Source organism: Tursiops truncatus, chromosome 19, assembly GCF_011762595.2.
Source record: "Tursiops truncatus isolate mTurTru1 chromosome 19, mTurTru1.mat.Y, whole genome shotgun sequence".
NCBI classification, from domain to species: domain Eukaryota; kingdom Metazoa; phylum Chordata; class Mammalia; order Artiodactyla; family Delphinidae; genus Tursiops; species Tursiops truncatus.
In genome coordinates this window covers 7,621,479-7,638,066 of record NC_047052.1, presented here as the reverse complement: position 1 = coordinate 7,638,066, position 16,588 = coordinate 7,621,479, and the positions used below count along the sequence as shown (strand labels likewise).

At 38.6% G+C, this 16,588-nt stretch overlaps 1 protein-coding gene across 2 annotated transcripts in view; it reads right to left on the bottom strand.

Annotated features, from left to right (window-relative positions):
* Positions 1-16,588, bottom strand: part of CDYL2 (chromodomain Y like 2) — a 179,874-nt gene that overhangs the window by 63,635 nt on the left and 99,651 nt on the right. The window lies entirely within an intron of this gene.

The window sequence follows — 16,588 nt, the reverse complement described above, 5'->3', positions numbered from 1 at the left end:
GGAAGTGGGGCTGAGAGATTGTCTCTCAACCAAGCTCCAAGCTGGTAAAAGCAGAGGTGGGATTTGAACCACTCTCACCCCGAGTTTTTTTTCTTAACCATCAGGCCATACCAACTCTCTCTCAACTATAAAAATCTTCCATATTGGCCAAAACTGACTCGAATCAATGAAGCCCAATATTGCCCTATTCGGCTCCCCCAGCTGCAACACAGGGGGTACAGCTGCGAGGTAAGGTGATGGGTGACATTTTTTGAGCGCCTATTATGTACCTTGCATAACCCCACAGGGTGTACCTTATTAATGCTCCGATTTGATAGATGAGGGATTAAGTATGACGCAAGCTGCCTACAATGCAGGGCTAAGAGGTGGTAGAGGTAGATCTGAGCATATATCTGGTTTTCGAGCCATGTAACTCCTGTCTATGTACCTTCAAAAGTAAGTAAATCTCTCGTCTTCAACAAGACATGGAAAAACACGCTTAGAAAATGCCAGTCCGAAGGCTAATAACTGGTGAATCGGGGGGAAGGGTGAGTGAGGCTTCACTTATTATTCTCTCAACTTTGCTATACATGTGAAATTTTTAATGAAAAAAATTGACAGAAAATTTCCAGTGCTCTACCCAAAAAAGAGCTAAATTTCAATGAAAAAGTAAACAATTATATTCAAAAGTTTACTATATTTTAATGTCAAGATAATATACTTTTCTAGGATGGAATTCGACCCAGTGAAATGAAGTAATAAGTGAGGAATATGCCCTCGAAACTCATGGAAAAAAAACCAATATGAGAGGGGAGAAGCAGTTACAGTTATAGTTGATAATTGTTAAAGATGGGTAATAGGTAAATGTGGGTTCATTATACAACTGTTTATGCCTGCATGTTGGAATTTTTATATGTCTAAATTTTTCCATAATAAAAATTTTTGAAAAATGAGATTATCTCCCAATGATCCATATACAACAGAAGCTATGCAAAATAATTAAACGACTTCCATTGCTTTGCACTTAATAAATGTCTAAACAGCTAGGCCATATTGCCTCTTTATAATACTGCTTCTTCACAGACAATTTAAATTGTTTCCTTAATTGATCCGTCTGAAATCAAATTGGCCTATTTCTATGAAAATTTCTTTCCTTATAAAATGCTCTGTAAACATCTGTTTTAGATTTATTACATAATTTTTAGATGTATCACACGAACTCTATAATAGCTTGAAAAAGTAAAATCATGCCAAACGAATCCAACTTCCAATCTCTGAATCAAGGAATGGGACTAGCTGGGTATTCATTTGTGATAATGCTGCAGAAAAGTCAAGAGGAGGCTCTGGAGGAGCCTGCAGCTTTGCACATTTGTAGGACTTTGAAGGGGGAAACCCTCTGCAAGTTAACGGAGGGAGGAAAGTGAACAAGCAACATGGCACTGCTGGAAATAGCAGCATCCCTGAGAAGACCAACCTAGGAGTGTCAGGAGGAAGCCCAGAAATGTCTAAGGGCTATGAGGTACGGGATGCGTGTTGGCACGGAGGTCTCCAGCTTCAGAAAGCATGTGCTTGGCTCCCAGAATGGAGAACCTTCTTCCCCAGAATAAAGCAGAAAACCATGTTAGACAAACAGCCCACACAGTGATAGGTGGGTAGGTGGATGGATGGGTAGATGCATGGATGGATGGAAAAATGGATGGTTGAATGGATGAATGAACAGATGGCTGGAGAGTGGAAAACCAGCTCCTCCCCCAGTGTGGCCCCAAGTAGCCATGTAGACACTCCACGTGTTCCTGGGCAAGTTACTAAACCTCAGGTGACTCACCTAACAAGGGGGAAATAACAGCACCTACCTCGTAGGGTGATAGTGGAGGATATACAAATAAGGAGATTAGCATTCCAGAGTAAAGGTCACTGAATCTTGCATACCCTCCTGTGAATACAAACCTGGGTGGTGTCTAAAGATAATGTGTCTCCACCCTGCAGAACGTGAGCCCCTGAGGACACTCAACTCCTCCCCGGGAAGAAGACAGAGTCGAGTCCACCTACTTAGATAAGTCCTTCCAAGTGTGGGAGGCGGCTGTGCAGAGGAGGGCTGCTCAAGAAGCTTGGGCAGTCAGCAAGGGTGTCTACATGGCTACTTGGGGGCGCACTGGGGGAGGAGCTAGTTTTCTTCCCTCCTAGTTACTGGAGGATTGAGTCACAAGTGGCTTTATGAGGGACAGAAAGGCCATTGCTTCCACCTCTGGTACCAACCAGAAAGCCACTGGGTGGCTTGACAGTCATTTCTACTTAAATTAACCCAATACCAACAATGAACAGTATTAACAGGATTATTAACGGCCTGACATGCAGGGGAAAAACTACTGGCTCTTCCACTTTCTATTCACATGACCCTGGGCAAGTTGCCCAGCCTCTCTGGGACTCAATGTCCCCATCTGTCAAACAGAAATAGTAATAATAATAATAATAGCGGCTTCCTGCAAGGTTGCTGGAATAAGGAATAAGGTGTGATTGAGAAAGTAAAGTGCCTTGAACACCACAAAGCACTACGAGGACATGAGTGGAATTGCTCTCAGAAATATAAAGCTTCAGGTGACAAAAGTGATTTTATATACATTATTTCTTCTACCATTTAAACCTTTTATAAAAAATGGGTTTTTTCAGTTTCAGAAAAACAACTGCTTTTTCTGAAAGATGAAAATGCCCACAAGGAGCTCAGAGGAGAGCTGGCCCCCAAACACCCCACCAGACTTTGAATGCGCCATCTCCTGGGGCCTGATCTCCTTCTTCACATCCCTGTACAGGTTTTCTGACCCTCTTTTCCTCTTCTTCTCGGGAGATCCTCAAATAGAACCAGAACTCTAGTCTGTTCTGTTGATAACAAAAGCCTACATTATTTAGGACTTGAATGTTAAATGACTGCAACGTTCTCTGTCTGGAAATCCTGTCTTTCCCTTAAGCTCCCCCCAGCCTCCGCGACTGTCCTCAACTCCTCACACCTGTTGAAAACAGAGACCTGGGCCCCCAGGTGCTAGCAGCTCTGCTCTTGATGCCCCGCGCCCACGCTACCTGCACAGGCCTCGTGCACTACCTGAGGCTCAGGCCCTCCAAATGGAAACAATGGTCAATTCCCTTCTCCTGTAGTTACCTAGGAAAGCGTGAATGATATTAAAAAAGCGTGTGCTCACACACCTGCCACCTTCTCTATTCAAAGGTAAGCAATCTGAGGCCCTGAACAATTCCTTTGAGTTCAACCAAATCATTCATTAACATGTTCTCTCTGTGATCCCCGCTAACACAAGATGTGACTCTACTGCAGGTGGGGGCAGGGAAATTGAGGCAATTCTTACCAGCGCCACAATGACAGGTGGATGGCTGTCTCGTTACGAATGAGGATGACAACAGTCACCTTTAGTGGTACATGCTAAGTTCCAGGAACTGTGTTAAGAACTCATAAGCTTTCCACTGGGCAGTATTCTCACCACGGACAGGTGAGGAAGTTGAGGCTCAGAGAAGTTAGGTAAGTTTCCCTCTATCACACAGTCAGTAGGTGGTTAGCCAAGATTGGAACCCTAGTTCGTCTGATTCCTCAGCCCAAGTTCTTGGCCACCTGGCTACACCTCACCAGTGGGAAGCCACCAGAACCAGGCAAGCAAGGTGCCAAGCATGTGGCCCACAAGCACTGAAGAAGGAGACGGCTTCGTGAAGTCCTGCATCCAACACTGTAATGTGTGTCCGTACACAAGGCACCGCAGGCCATGGCGAACCCACAGACCACCAGCATGGCACCCACAGGCTGGTGGGGACACAGTGCTTGAATGAGGGTGCACGAAGTCACAGGTGATAACAATTATGAAATGGGCTCTGAGGGTGAAGAGAAAGGGGCTGAGGGAAAGAATGGCTACTTCAAATTGGATGGACAGGGAGGTTCCTCTGAGAAGGAACGGGGCCTTCGGAGATGGAGAAAATTTGGACCAGTGAGAGGCCTTTCCAGGCAGCAGGACAGCCTCCTCAGCTGTTCACTGGCAGGTGACCCAATAACACCACGACCACCTAACACTCACTCAGCATTTACCAAATGCCAGCCACTGTCCTATGTGATCCCTACACAGTAATGTAATATTATACATGTTAACTCATTTAATCTTCAAAATACCTGAACGAGGTAGGTCACTTTATTCTCTTTTTGACAAAGGACAAAGCTGAGGCGCCCAGGGATTAAGGACCTTGGCCAAGACCCCACCTCTGACAAGCAGCAGAGAGTTAAGACTTGGTTTGATGCATCCTGGCTCCAGACCCCATGCTTTCAAGGATGACACCATTTCCACTCCCCGCTCTTGTTCAGTGAGCCCAACCTGACTGAGGCTGGTGGCATACGTGCAACTTCTGATGCTCCCCCCAACTCCTGCCGGGTCACAGAAAACCTACAGCATCTTTACATGGCTTGAAAGTGGACTCTCAAAGAAAACTCTAATTCAAAAAGATACATGCACCCCAATATTCATAGCTGCACTATTTACAATAGCCAAGACATGGAAACAAATGTCCATCAAATGAATGGATAAAGAAGATGTGGTGTATATATATATATATATGTTGGTATATAATATATACAATGGAATATTACTCAGCCATAAAAAATGAAATAATGCCATTTGCAGCAACATGGATGGACTTCACCTATCATACTAAGCGAAGTAAGTCACACAGAGAAAGACAAATATCATATGGTATCACCTATATGTGGAATCTAAAAACTATAACACAAATGAACTTATTTAGAAAACGGAAACAGACTCAGACATAAAAAACAAACTTACGGTTACCAAAGGGGAAAGGGGAGGGAGGGATAAATTAGGGGTCTGGCATTAGCAGATACATACCACTATTTATAAAATAGATAAACAACAAGGTCCGACTATATAGCACAAGGAACTACATTCAATATCTTGTAATAACCTATAATGGAAAAGAATCTGAAAAAGAATAGATATGTATATATGTATGTATAACTGAATCACTTTGTTGTACACCTGAAACTAACACAACATTGTAAATCAACTATACTTCAATTTTTAAAAAAAGTAGCCTCCTGAGCTTGACTCTCCTGGGGTCTCCCAGCATGCCATGTGGGCCTCCCTCCCCTCCTACTCCAATTCTCCATTGGTTCAAAGGAAAAAAGACTAATCATCAGTCATATTCCCTGTCCCAGCTTCCCATCAAACCAAAAGAGTATATAAAATGACAATAGCTCGGGAATCCAGGATGATCAACGAAGGTTTTCCAGACGCTGGAAGGAAGGCCCCTCACGCCAGATGGCGTTGGATGAGAAACTTTGGGTTACTAGTACATGTCTTAACCTCTGAATGCGAAGAACAAGGCCAAAAAGGAATAAAGGAAGATGATGTCCACAACTGCTGTCTACCCACACATACACCAGAGCAGCCATCCTTGGACATTACCCAGATTCTGGACCTCAAACCCCACACCCACAAGGACCTCTCTTTCTACATCCTTTTAACATCCTGGGACAGCTTCCTTGGAGGTAGAGAGGCACAGGCTCCCATCTTTATGACTTGGGGTATGAAGTCCTCAGAAAGAGTAAAGACGGGACAAGTTCTGGGGACAACCAGGTATGGACTGTTTCAGGTCTAGAAGATGGTGGTTGCTTCAGATTATCTAGTCAGAGAAGAAGGCAGTAAGAAGACGTGGCATGTCCCACTCAGTCCAGCCAAACTACAGTATACTAAGGATACAGCTGCAGACCAAGAAATTCGGCTCAGAGCCATGCAATTCAAGCTAGCATCGGGTGAGGGACTGAATGGGGAACACAGCAGCATCCAAGTGAGGAGGGGACCAAGAGGAACTCCCACACCCACTCTGTTGGAAAACACTAAACCAGAGAGACTTCTGTTTGATCAAGAGCACACAGACAAAAACTGGTAACTTATTTATAAAAACTTCTAAAACAGAGCAGAAGCAAGAACTACAGTCCTGCAGCCTGTGGAACAAAAACCACATTCACAGAAAGACAGACAAGATGAAAAGGCAGAGGGCTATGTACCAGATGAAGGAACAAGATAAAACCCCAGAAAACAACTAAATAAAGTGGAGATAGGCAACCTTCCAGAAAAAGAATTCAGAAGAATGATAGTGAAGATGATCCAGGACCTCGGAAAAAGAATGGAGGCAAAGATCAAGAAGATGCAAGAAATGTTTAACAAAGACCTAGAAGAATTAAAGAACAAACAAACAGAGATGAACAATTCAATAACTGAAATGAAAAATACACTAGAAGGACTCAACAGCAGAATAACTGAGGCAGAAGAACAGATAAGTGACCTGGAAGACAGAATGGTGGAATTCACTGCCGTGGAACAGAATAAAGAAAAAAGAATGAAAGGAAACAAAGACAGCCTAAGAGACCTCTGGGACAACATTAAATGCAACAACATTCGCATTATAGGGGTCCCATAAGGAGAAGAGAGAGAGAAAGGACCAGAGAAAATATTTGAAGAGATTATAGTCGAAAACTTCCCTAACATGGGAAAGGAAATAGCCACCCAAGTCCAGGAAGTGCAGAGAGCCCCAGGCAGGATAAACCCAAGGGGAAACACGCTGAGACACATAGTAACCAAATTGACAAAAATAAAAGACAAAGAAAAATTATTAAAAGCAGCAAGGGAAAAACGGCAAACAATATAAAAGGGAACTCCCATAAGGTTAACAGCTGATTTCTCAGCAGAAGCTCTACAAGCCAGAAGGGAGTGGCATGATATATTTAAAGTGATGAAAGGGAAGAACCTACAGCCAATATTACTCTACCCAGCAAGGATCTCATTCAGATTCGATGGAGAATCAAAAGCTTTACAGACAAACAAAAGCTAAAAGAATTCAGCACCACCAAACCAGCTTTACAACAAGTGCTAAAGGAACTTCTCTAAGTGAGAAACACAAGAGAAGAAAAGGACCTACAAAAACAAACCCGTAACAATTAAGAAAATGGTAATAGTAACATACATTTTGATAATTACCTTAAACATGAATGGATTAAATGCTCCAAGCAAAAGACACAGGCTCACTGAATGGATACAAAAACAAGACCCATATATATGCTGTCTACAAGAGACCCACTCCAGAACTAGGGACACATACAGACTGAAAGTGAGGGGATGGAAAAAGATACTCCATGCCAATGGAAATCAAAAGAAAGCCAGAGTAGCAATACTCATATTAGATAAAATAGACTTTAAAATAAAGAATGTTACAAGAGACAACCAAGGACACTACATAATGATCAAGGGATCAATCCAATAAGAAGGTTTAACAATTATAAATATATATGCACCCAACACAGGAGCACCTCAATACATAAGGCAACTGCTAACAGCTATAAAAGAGGAAATCGACAGTAACACAATAATAGTGGGGGGACTCTAACACCTCCCTTACACCAATGGACAGATCATCCAAACAGAAAATTAATAATGAAACACAAGCTTTAAATGACACAATAGACCAGATAGATTTAATTGATATTTATAGGACATTCTGTCCAAAAACAGCAGATTACACTTTCTTCTCAAGTGCACATGGAATATTCTCCAGGATAAATCACATCTTGGGTCACAAATCAAGCCTCAGTAAATTTTTAAAAATTGCAATCATACCAAGCATCTTTTCTGACCACAAGGCTATGAGATGAGAAATCAATTACAGGGGAAAAAAAACCCCTAAAAAACACAAACACATGGCGGCTAAACAATACGTTACTAAATAACCAAGAGATCACTGAAGAAATCAAAGAGGAAATCAAAAAATACCTAGAGACAGATGACAACAAAAACACGATGATCCAAAGCCTATGGGATGCAGCAAAAGCAGTTTTAAGAGGGAAGTTTATAGCAATACAAGCCTACCTCAAGAAACAAGAAAAATCTCAAATAAACGATCTAACCTTACACCTAAAGGAACTAGAGAAAGAAGAACAAACAAAACCCAACGTTAGTAGAAAGAAAGAAATCATAAAGATCAGAGGAGAAATAAATGAAATAGAAACAAAGAAAACAACAGCAAAGATCAATAAAACTAAAAGCTGGTTCTTTCAGAAGATAAACAAAATTGATAAACCATTAGCCAGACTCATCAAGAAGAAGAGGGAGAGGACTCAAATCAATAAAATTAGAAATGGAAAAAAAAACCTTCTAAAATACATCAGAACAAGATCATAAGTAAAAATTCTCTGTAATAACCTACTAAGAAAAGTACTACTATACATTTTTGGATAGCATTTGTGTCATGTTTTCAAAGACTACAGAAAATATGGCCTCTGTTTTTAAAAGATAGAGAGAGGAAAAAAAGATGAATGATGAAATGAAATAAACAGGTTGAGTAGGGAACTGAATTGAAAGTAGACCCATTTATATAAGAAAGGATGTAAGGAAACCAAAGGGGGAAAAAGAAAAAACAAAAAAAAAACACAGGCAAATAAAAAAAATTCCCATTGGAACCAGGAAAGGACAGAGCCAACACGCACAAAATGAAATCAGTGATGTATACGACATACTTGAAGAGCTCTCCAAGAATGCAGAAGAAAAGGACACAGAGATTTTTAAAGAAAACATTAAGGAAAATGAGTGTAGGCATCCAGGAGGGTTAACAGAGACCCAAGCAATGTAAGTCTGACAAAGGGAAAAAAATCAAAATGGGACAAGAACATTAATAAAGCATAACAGAAGAGATCTCTGTACCTTGAGTCTGTAGGTCAAAAAAAGATCTCTGATGGCGGAAGCAAAGGTTGAGAATAAATCAACTTTATTTCTATTCTTACAAAACTTAATTTCAAAAAATTAAACTCCCTACCTCACACCCCAACCTTCCCCCATCCAAAACTGTACAGAAGTTGAAAACAGAAATATTGTAAACTTAAGAATTCTAAAACCAGTCAAGTGGACCTTCAGTTGGGAAGGAAGGAGGAAGACATTTCGTTGGTTAAAGGACAAAACATAAACTAACCCATTAAAAAAATGAGCCTGGAGGATCTCCTAATGCCAGAAAATAAGAAATGTTCAACCAATCAACCCCAAACGATGGCAGTGGAATGCCAAAGGAGCCAACTGGAAGAGGTCCCAGTGGCCAAAGCTGGAATAATTTGAATAATAAATAGGTTATACATGTATAACCTAAAGAATAAAATAAATACCCATGAGTTCACCTGATATAAATAACTGAATTAATTATCAGAAGTTGGCCTGCAGGCCAAATCTGGCCCAGTGTCTGTTTTTAAGAATAAAGATTCATTGGAACACACCACGCCCATTCATTTATGTATCATCTATGGTGCTTCACACTATCAGAGTCAGTTGTGTAACAGAGACTGTATGGTCCACAAAGACTAAAATATTTGCTGTATGGTCCATTACAGAAAAAGCTTGCTGACTCTGGAATAAATAAACAAATGGGAGAAGGGACAAATATTCCTTAGAGCTGAATTCCAAATAACAAATGTAAAAAGAATAAGGGAAATAGAAAAATCACCATTAGAGCACCACAGTAATAACTGCTACAGACAAGAGCCACAGATGGATGCTAAAACTAGTCGGTAAAACTTTAAAGAGAAAGAGGATATTTGCATAGCCTGAAAATATCTCCCCCGACATATTTATGAACTATCATGGTCGTTTGAACAGATGCCCACCAATCGATCCTCTTCCCTTTAGGAGGTGCAGCTTAATTCCTCTCCCCTTAAGTGACTGGACTTAATGACCCCTTTCTAACAAACAGAGTATGCAAAGGAAAAAAAGAGTACCTGTACGGTGCAGAAACCTGGCCCACACCAGTGATCAAGGTTACATCACCTGCATAAATCGTGTAGCTGGCATGTATACTCTGATCTGATTCACTGAGAAGCACACTTCCCCTTTGTGGTATAATCCCCCAAACCCATAACCTATTGATTACACATCAGACAAACCCAAATTGAAGGACAGTCTACAAAATACTTGACCAGTACACTGGAAAAGTATCAAGTCACAAAATACAAGGAGACCAAGATATGGCCTTAGATTGGAGGTGACTGAGGAAGAGCAGTAACTAAATGCAATGTGGTATCCTGGACTGGATCCTGAAACAGAAAAGGATGTTCGTGGAAACACTGGTGAAATCCTAATAAAGTATGTAGGTTAGTTTACAGAGTAGCACCAATGTTAATTTCTTAGTTTTTATAAATGTACATGGTGTAAGATGTAAATAATCATGAAAACTGGCTAAGGGGTATATGGAAACTTTGTACTATATAACTCTTCTGAAAATACATAATTATTTCAAGTTTTTTTTAACATACAATTGCAGGTTATGCAAAAACTTTAAAAAAAAAGCATGTGAATAATGGGAACAGCAATCATAAAACCTAACAATTCCAGGTACTCATTATATACTTATTCGCTTAGTAATAAAAAATAAGAGAAAGAACAAAAATATATCAGGCAGGATCAAATTTTGTAAAGAGTATCAAAGTAAAATTTGAGGAGCAAAAATGCATTAAATAGGAAAGGAAATTTTTTAATTAAAAAATACTCACTAAATACGTAATAGTTATGAACTTTTCTGTATCAAATAACAGACCCAAAAGTAACTTTTAAAAATTCAACAGAAAATTGGTAGAAACAATTTGAACTGAATACTTAAACTCAATACTTTCAGACTGAGACACATCAAGCAGATGAAAAATATGGACATAAAGAATCTGACATATAAATATGATGGTTGATCAAGTAAATATTACATATATTTGTATGAACACAAATTTTAACTGCATAATTTGTAAAGAAAAGAAACTCTACAAAATTTCAAGAAAATCATCCATGGAACACTTATAAAAATTGATTAAATACGAAAATGTAAGAGGAAAATAATCCCTAATGAATGCAAAAAAAGAGATATTTTACAGACTGTGATTTCTAAATACATACAATGCTATAATACTAGATAACACAATTTAAAAATAAATCCCAACCACTTATAAATGAACAAACGACCCTAAGTAACCATCAAATAAAGAGCTAAGAAAAAACTGCAATAACATTTTTTCAAATATCAAAAAATGAGTATACACACAGTCAAATAGTTGGGAGGCAGAAATAAAGAAGGAAGGAAGAAGTTAAAACATCTACCCTCAGTAAGCAGTAAAAGAAAACAAATACTCTTGGGCAGAAAGAGGAAAGAATAAATATCAAAGCAGAAATTAACAAACTAGAAAATGTAAAAAAGCTGAACTCATTGACATTCAAAAACTGATTTTTGAAATAAAGAGGAAAAATGGCAGAGTAGGCAGCTCCAAGGGTTTGTCTCTCTACAGAAACAATGAAAAATCAAGCAAAAACATCAGAATCAACTGTTTTAGAATTCTGGAAAACAAGGTTTGTAGCAACCAAACTGAAGGCGGAATCAAGAAAAACACAGCTCAAAAACAGTAGGAAGCTTTTTGTCACTTTTACTTAGTTTTGCCCCACCCACTCCCCAACTCAGTAGCAGTCTTGAATAAAGCAGCCCATATCCCCAGTACGGAACCACGGTCCTTGGTTCTGGAGGAAGAAAAGCAATCCTTCTCCTCAAAGAACTGTGTTTGTTCTAACTTGTCTAGGAGCTACCTGAGGAATGACGTAAGCACTTGTTTTTGTTCTCCTCAAAACTTACTTAGGTTGGAAAATAGCTAGGCAGAGTCATTCTTTGAAAACAATGTATGCAAATGCACAATCTCCTGCCAAATGGGACAAAAGAGTACAAGTGAGAAAAACAATAGATGCACCAAAAGCCTGGGAAGAAAAGATGAAGAGTTTCCTTGGGAAATTCGGGGATTCAAAAAAGCTACATACATGCCCAAGGCAGGATACATGCCCAGAAAAGATGGCCCTAAAACTTTCCCCTCTGGCTGATCTCTAAACTTAGTGCATGCAGGAAGTGAAGACTAAGGCAGACTTGTAAATGCCCTGCCTAAGCACTGAAGGAATGTCCCAACACAGAGCCAATCTGAAAAGCCAGAGGGAGGCTTGCTTCCTTCCTTCCTCCCTCCCTCTCTTCCTTCATTTCTATTCTTTACTTCCTTATTTATTTCTCCTCGCATGCAAGGAAATCTGTCACAACCAGCTTAACACAAGATAAAGGAACAGAGAGTTCATAGACCACACATGACAAGGAGTACAGACTTTAAAAAAACAGTTTAGATAAGCCTCTAAACAAACAGCAACAGTCTACAACAAGCAACAAGAATAAACCCTGACAAGGGGGGAAAGTCTAATTTCCAGAGTTACCACATTATAATATTCAAACTGTCCAGTCTTCAATAAGAAATTATGAAACATTCAAAGAAACAAGAAATATGGCCCATTCACAGAAGAAATTAACAGAAATTTCCCCTAAGGAAGGAAAGACATTGGACTTACTAGACAAAGGCTTTGAATTAAGGGTCTTAAGTATTCTCAAAGGGCTAGAGAAAACCATGGACAAAGGGTTAAAGTAAGCCAGGACAACAATGTCTCAACAAATAGAAAACATCAATAAAGCAATGAAAATTATGAAAAGGAACAAAAGAAATCTGGGAGACAAAAAGCACAATAACATACATGAAAAATCCACAAGAGAGTTTCAATAAAAGATGTGAAAGGCAGAAGAAAGAATCGGCAAATTTGAAGATAGTTCAATTAAAATTATCCAGTCTGAGAATCAGGAAGAAAAAAATAAAGGGAAATAAACAGAGCCCAAGAGACCTGTGGGACACTGTCAGGAGTAACAACATACACACATAATAGGCGTTCTGGAAGAAAAGGAAAAAGAGAAAGGGGCAGAAAGAATATTTAAAGAAATAATGGCCAAAATTGTCCAAATTTGATAAAAGATGTAAGTGTACATACTCGAGAAGCTCAACAAACTCAAAATAGGATAAGCTCAAAGAGGTCAACACTGAGATACATTACAATCAAACAACTGAAAGACAAACTCAAAGAGAGGATCTTAAAAGCAGCAAGCAAAACGATTCATCACATACAAGGGATCCTCAATAGGATTAACAGTCAATTTCCAATCAGAAACCATGGAGGCCAGAAGGCAGTGGAATCACACATTTAAAGTGCTAAAAGGGCTTCCCTGGTGGCGCAGTGGTTGAGAGTCCGCCTGCCGATGCAGGGGACACAGGTTCGTGCCCCGGTCCGGGAAGACCCCACATGCCGCGGAGCGGCTAGGCCCGTGAGCCATGGCCGCTGATCCTACGCGTCCGGAGCCTGTGCTCCACAACGGGAGAGGCCACAACAGTGAGAGGCCCGCGTACCGCAAAAAAAAAAAAAAAAAAAAAGAGTGAAAGTGCTAAAAGAAAAAACTGTCAACCAAAAATTTACATCTGAATATACATGCACCCCAATGTTCATAGCAGCATTATTTTCAATTGCCAAGGTATGCAAGCAACCTAAGTGCCCATCAGCAGACAAATGGATAAAGAAGATGTGGTATATATATACAGTGGATTATTACTCAGCTGTAAAAAGAATGAAATATTGCCATTTGCAGGAAGATGGATGGACCTAGTGATTATAGTACTAAGTGAAGTAAGTCAGATAGGGAAAGACAAATACATGATATCACTTATATGTGGAAGCTAAAAAAATGATACAAATGAACTTATTTACAAAACAGAAATAGACATAGAAAAACTTATGGTTACCAAAAGGGAAAGGGAGGGAGGGATAAATTAGGAGTTTGGGATTAACATATACACATTACCATATATAAAACAGATAAACAACAAGGACCTACTGTATAGCACAGGCAACTATATTCAGTATCTTGTAATAACCTATAATGGAAAAGAATCTGAAAAAGAATATATATATACATATGTTGAATAAATAATTGAATCACTTTGCTGTACACCTGAATCACTGTAAATCATTCAATTTTTAAAATTTGGTGAAAAATTCTACATCTGGCAAAACTACCCTTTAAAATTGAAGGAGAAATTATGTTATTCCCAGGTAAACAGAAACTCAGGTAATAATATTATTAGTAGACTTGCTTTACAGGAAATGCTAAAGGGAGTCCTTTAGGCTGCAATGAAAGGATACAACATAATAACCTGAAGCAACATGAAGATTAAAGAACTCCAGAAATGTTAACCACATAGGTAATATAAAAGCCAGCACTACTGTATTTCTGATGTGCAACTACTTCTGTACATTTCCTATACGACATAAAAGAAAAATGCATAAAGCAATAATTATAAATGTATATTGATGAGTATAGAATATATAAAGATGTAATCCGTGATAGTGACAACATAAATGGGGGAAAGGGAAGGGAGGTATATACAAGCAGAGTTTTGTACGATATTGAAGCTGCACTGATATCAATCCAGTAGACTGCTATACACTTAGGATGTTAATGGTAAATCTCAAAAAACCACTAAGAAAATATCTGAAAAATATACAGTAAAGGAAATCAGAAGGGAATCAAAACAGCACATTACAAGAACTGATTTTTGAGGCAAGGCAATAAAACAGATAAATGTTCTGGTAAATCCCACTGAAGGAAAAATAGAGAAAATACAAATAAAATGAATCATAAATGAAATGAGAATATAACACATGTAAAATAAATGCATATAATACCATGTCTTCTAACATGCTGAAAAGTTCGAAAACAGGTGAAACGCTTACTATGAAATAATATGTGCATTAGCAAAAATGACTCAGAAGATGAAAGTATAAACAGACCAATAACCAGGAAATAAGCAGATACAGTTATTAAAGTTAAACATCTGAACAGAATAACAACTCTAGGAAAAAATGGATAGTTATTAAATAATTTTTTAAGAAAAGGGTCTACCCTAAAATAGGTTTACTCAGGAATCTTACCAATGTTGAAGACATAGGTAGTTCCCACAGTACAGAAATGATTTTGGTGCAGAGAGAAAAAATGGAATGCTTTGAAATCCACTGAACAAATCTATCATTGCCTTCATGAAAACTTATAAAAGACAGCATAACAATAAAATATATATAACAATTTCACTGATCAATATGATGTAAGCATTTTATATAGAACTAAAAAACAGAAGGAGTAATATATTTAAAGGATAAAATATCTCAAAGTGACAGAATGGTTCAATTTAAAAGTCTACTAAGAGGAAGTTTCACATTAATTGGTCAAAGAAAAAAATGAGATGCTCTTAACAGATGCTGAAAAGTTAATTACCCAAACTTTAAATTCATTCCAGACCACCTCTCCCCACAAAAAAAGGACTAAAATATATATGACAAAGAAAAGCAATATCTAACTGGAAGTCTGCACCAATTCTAAGAGTAAAATTTAATAAGCACTTACACTGATGTCAAGATCAAAACAAAATATGTACAATTATTTCGCTATTGAGCTATTTCGGGTGACAGAGCAACATATGAAAATACAAAACAAGAAAAGGAGACATGAATATAGAAACAGAAAACAAATTATCACTATATTAGATAATATGATGTATGTCTAGAAAATGGGAGATAATTAACATAAAAAAATTTGACTTGACCAGAACTTACAAAGTTTAGCAAATGCTTAACAATAAAATAAATATAAATAATTCACTATCAACATTGCTCCAAAATGAAACTACACATTCTCTTCTAATATGCATCAAGTATTCACAAAAACAATTACATATTACACTTCAGTTAAATCTCAATACATTAGAAAACATAACAAAAATCACACAATCCATAATTTCAAAATTTATTCTAATAAAATTCTGAATCAACAAGAAAATGACAGAGAAGAAAACTCTATGGACTAGGTTTCCAGTTTCTGCTTAGGCTGTAGAGCTGGAAAACAACTGCTCCCTGCTTTAAAGAGTAAGAACAAGAATAACAAAAGTCCAGGGCTTCCCTGGTGGCTCAGTGGTTAAGAATCTGCCTGCCAATGCAGGGGACACAGGTTCGAGCCCTGGTCTGGGAAGATCCCACATGCCGCAGAGCAACTAAGCCCGTGAGCCACAACTACTGAGCCTGCACATCTGGAGCCTGTGCTCCGCAACGGAAGAGGCCGCGACAGTGAGAGGTCCGCACACCGCAATGAGGAGTGGCCCCCGCTCGACGCAACTGGAGAAAGCCCTCGCACAGAAACGGAGACCCAACACAGCCAAATAAATAAATAAATAATAAATTAATTAATTTTAAAAAAAGAGATAGAAATCTAAACACTACTTTCTTTAAAAAAAAAAAAAAGTCCAGACAAACTCATGTTCTTGACTTGCCTAGAACTCACCACAGAACAGATATTGAGGGGAAAACAACTAGCCCAAAATCTCAGATGCTTGCAGAGAGAGACTGAATTTGATACTTACCTTGAGCAGTGCCACTGGACACCAGCTCTAATGGAGAAGATGAACAATGCAAGATCAGATAGAAAAACTCAGTGGAAAGAAGGAAACAGTAAGAAATAATCAAGCAAAAATGCTAGAAATCAACAACATAACAAGAAATATGAGAATTTCAAGAAACAGACTGATCAGTAGACTCGACATAGCTGAGGAAGAAAATCAGAAAACTTGAAGGTAGGTCAATAGAAACTA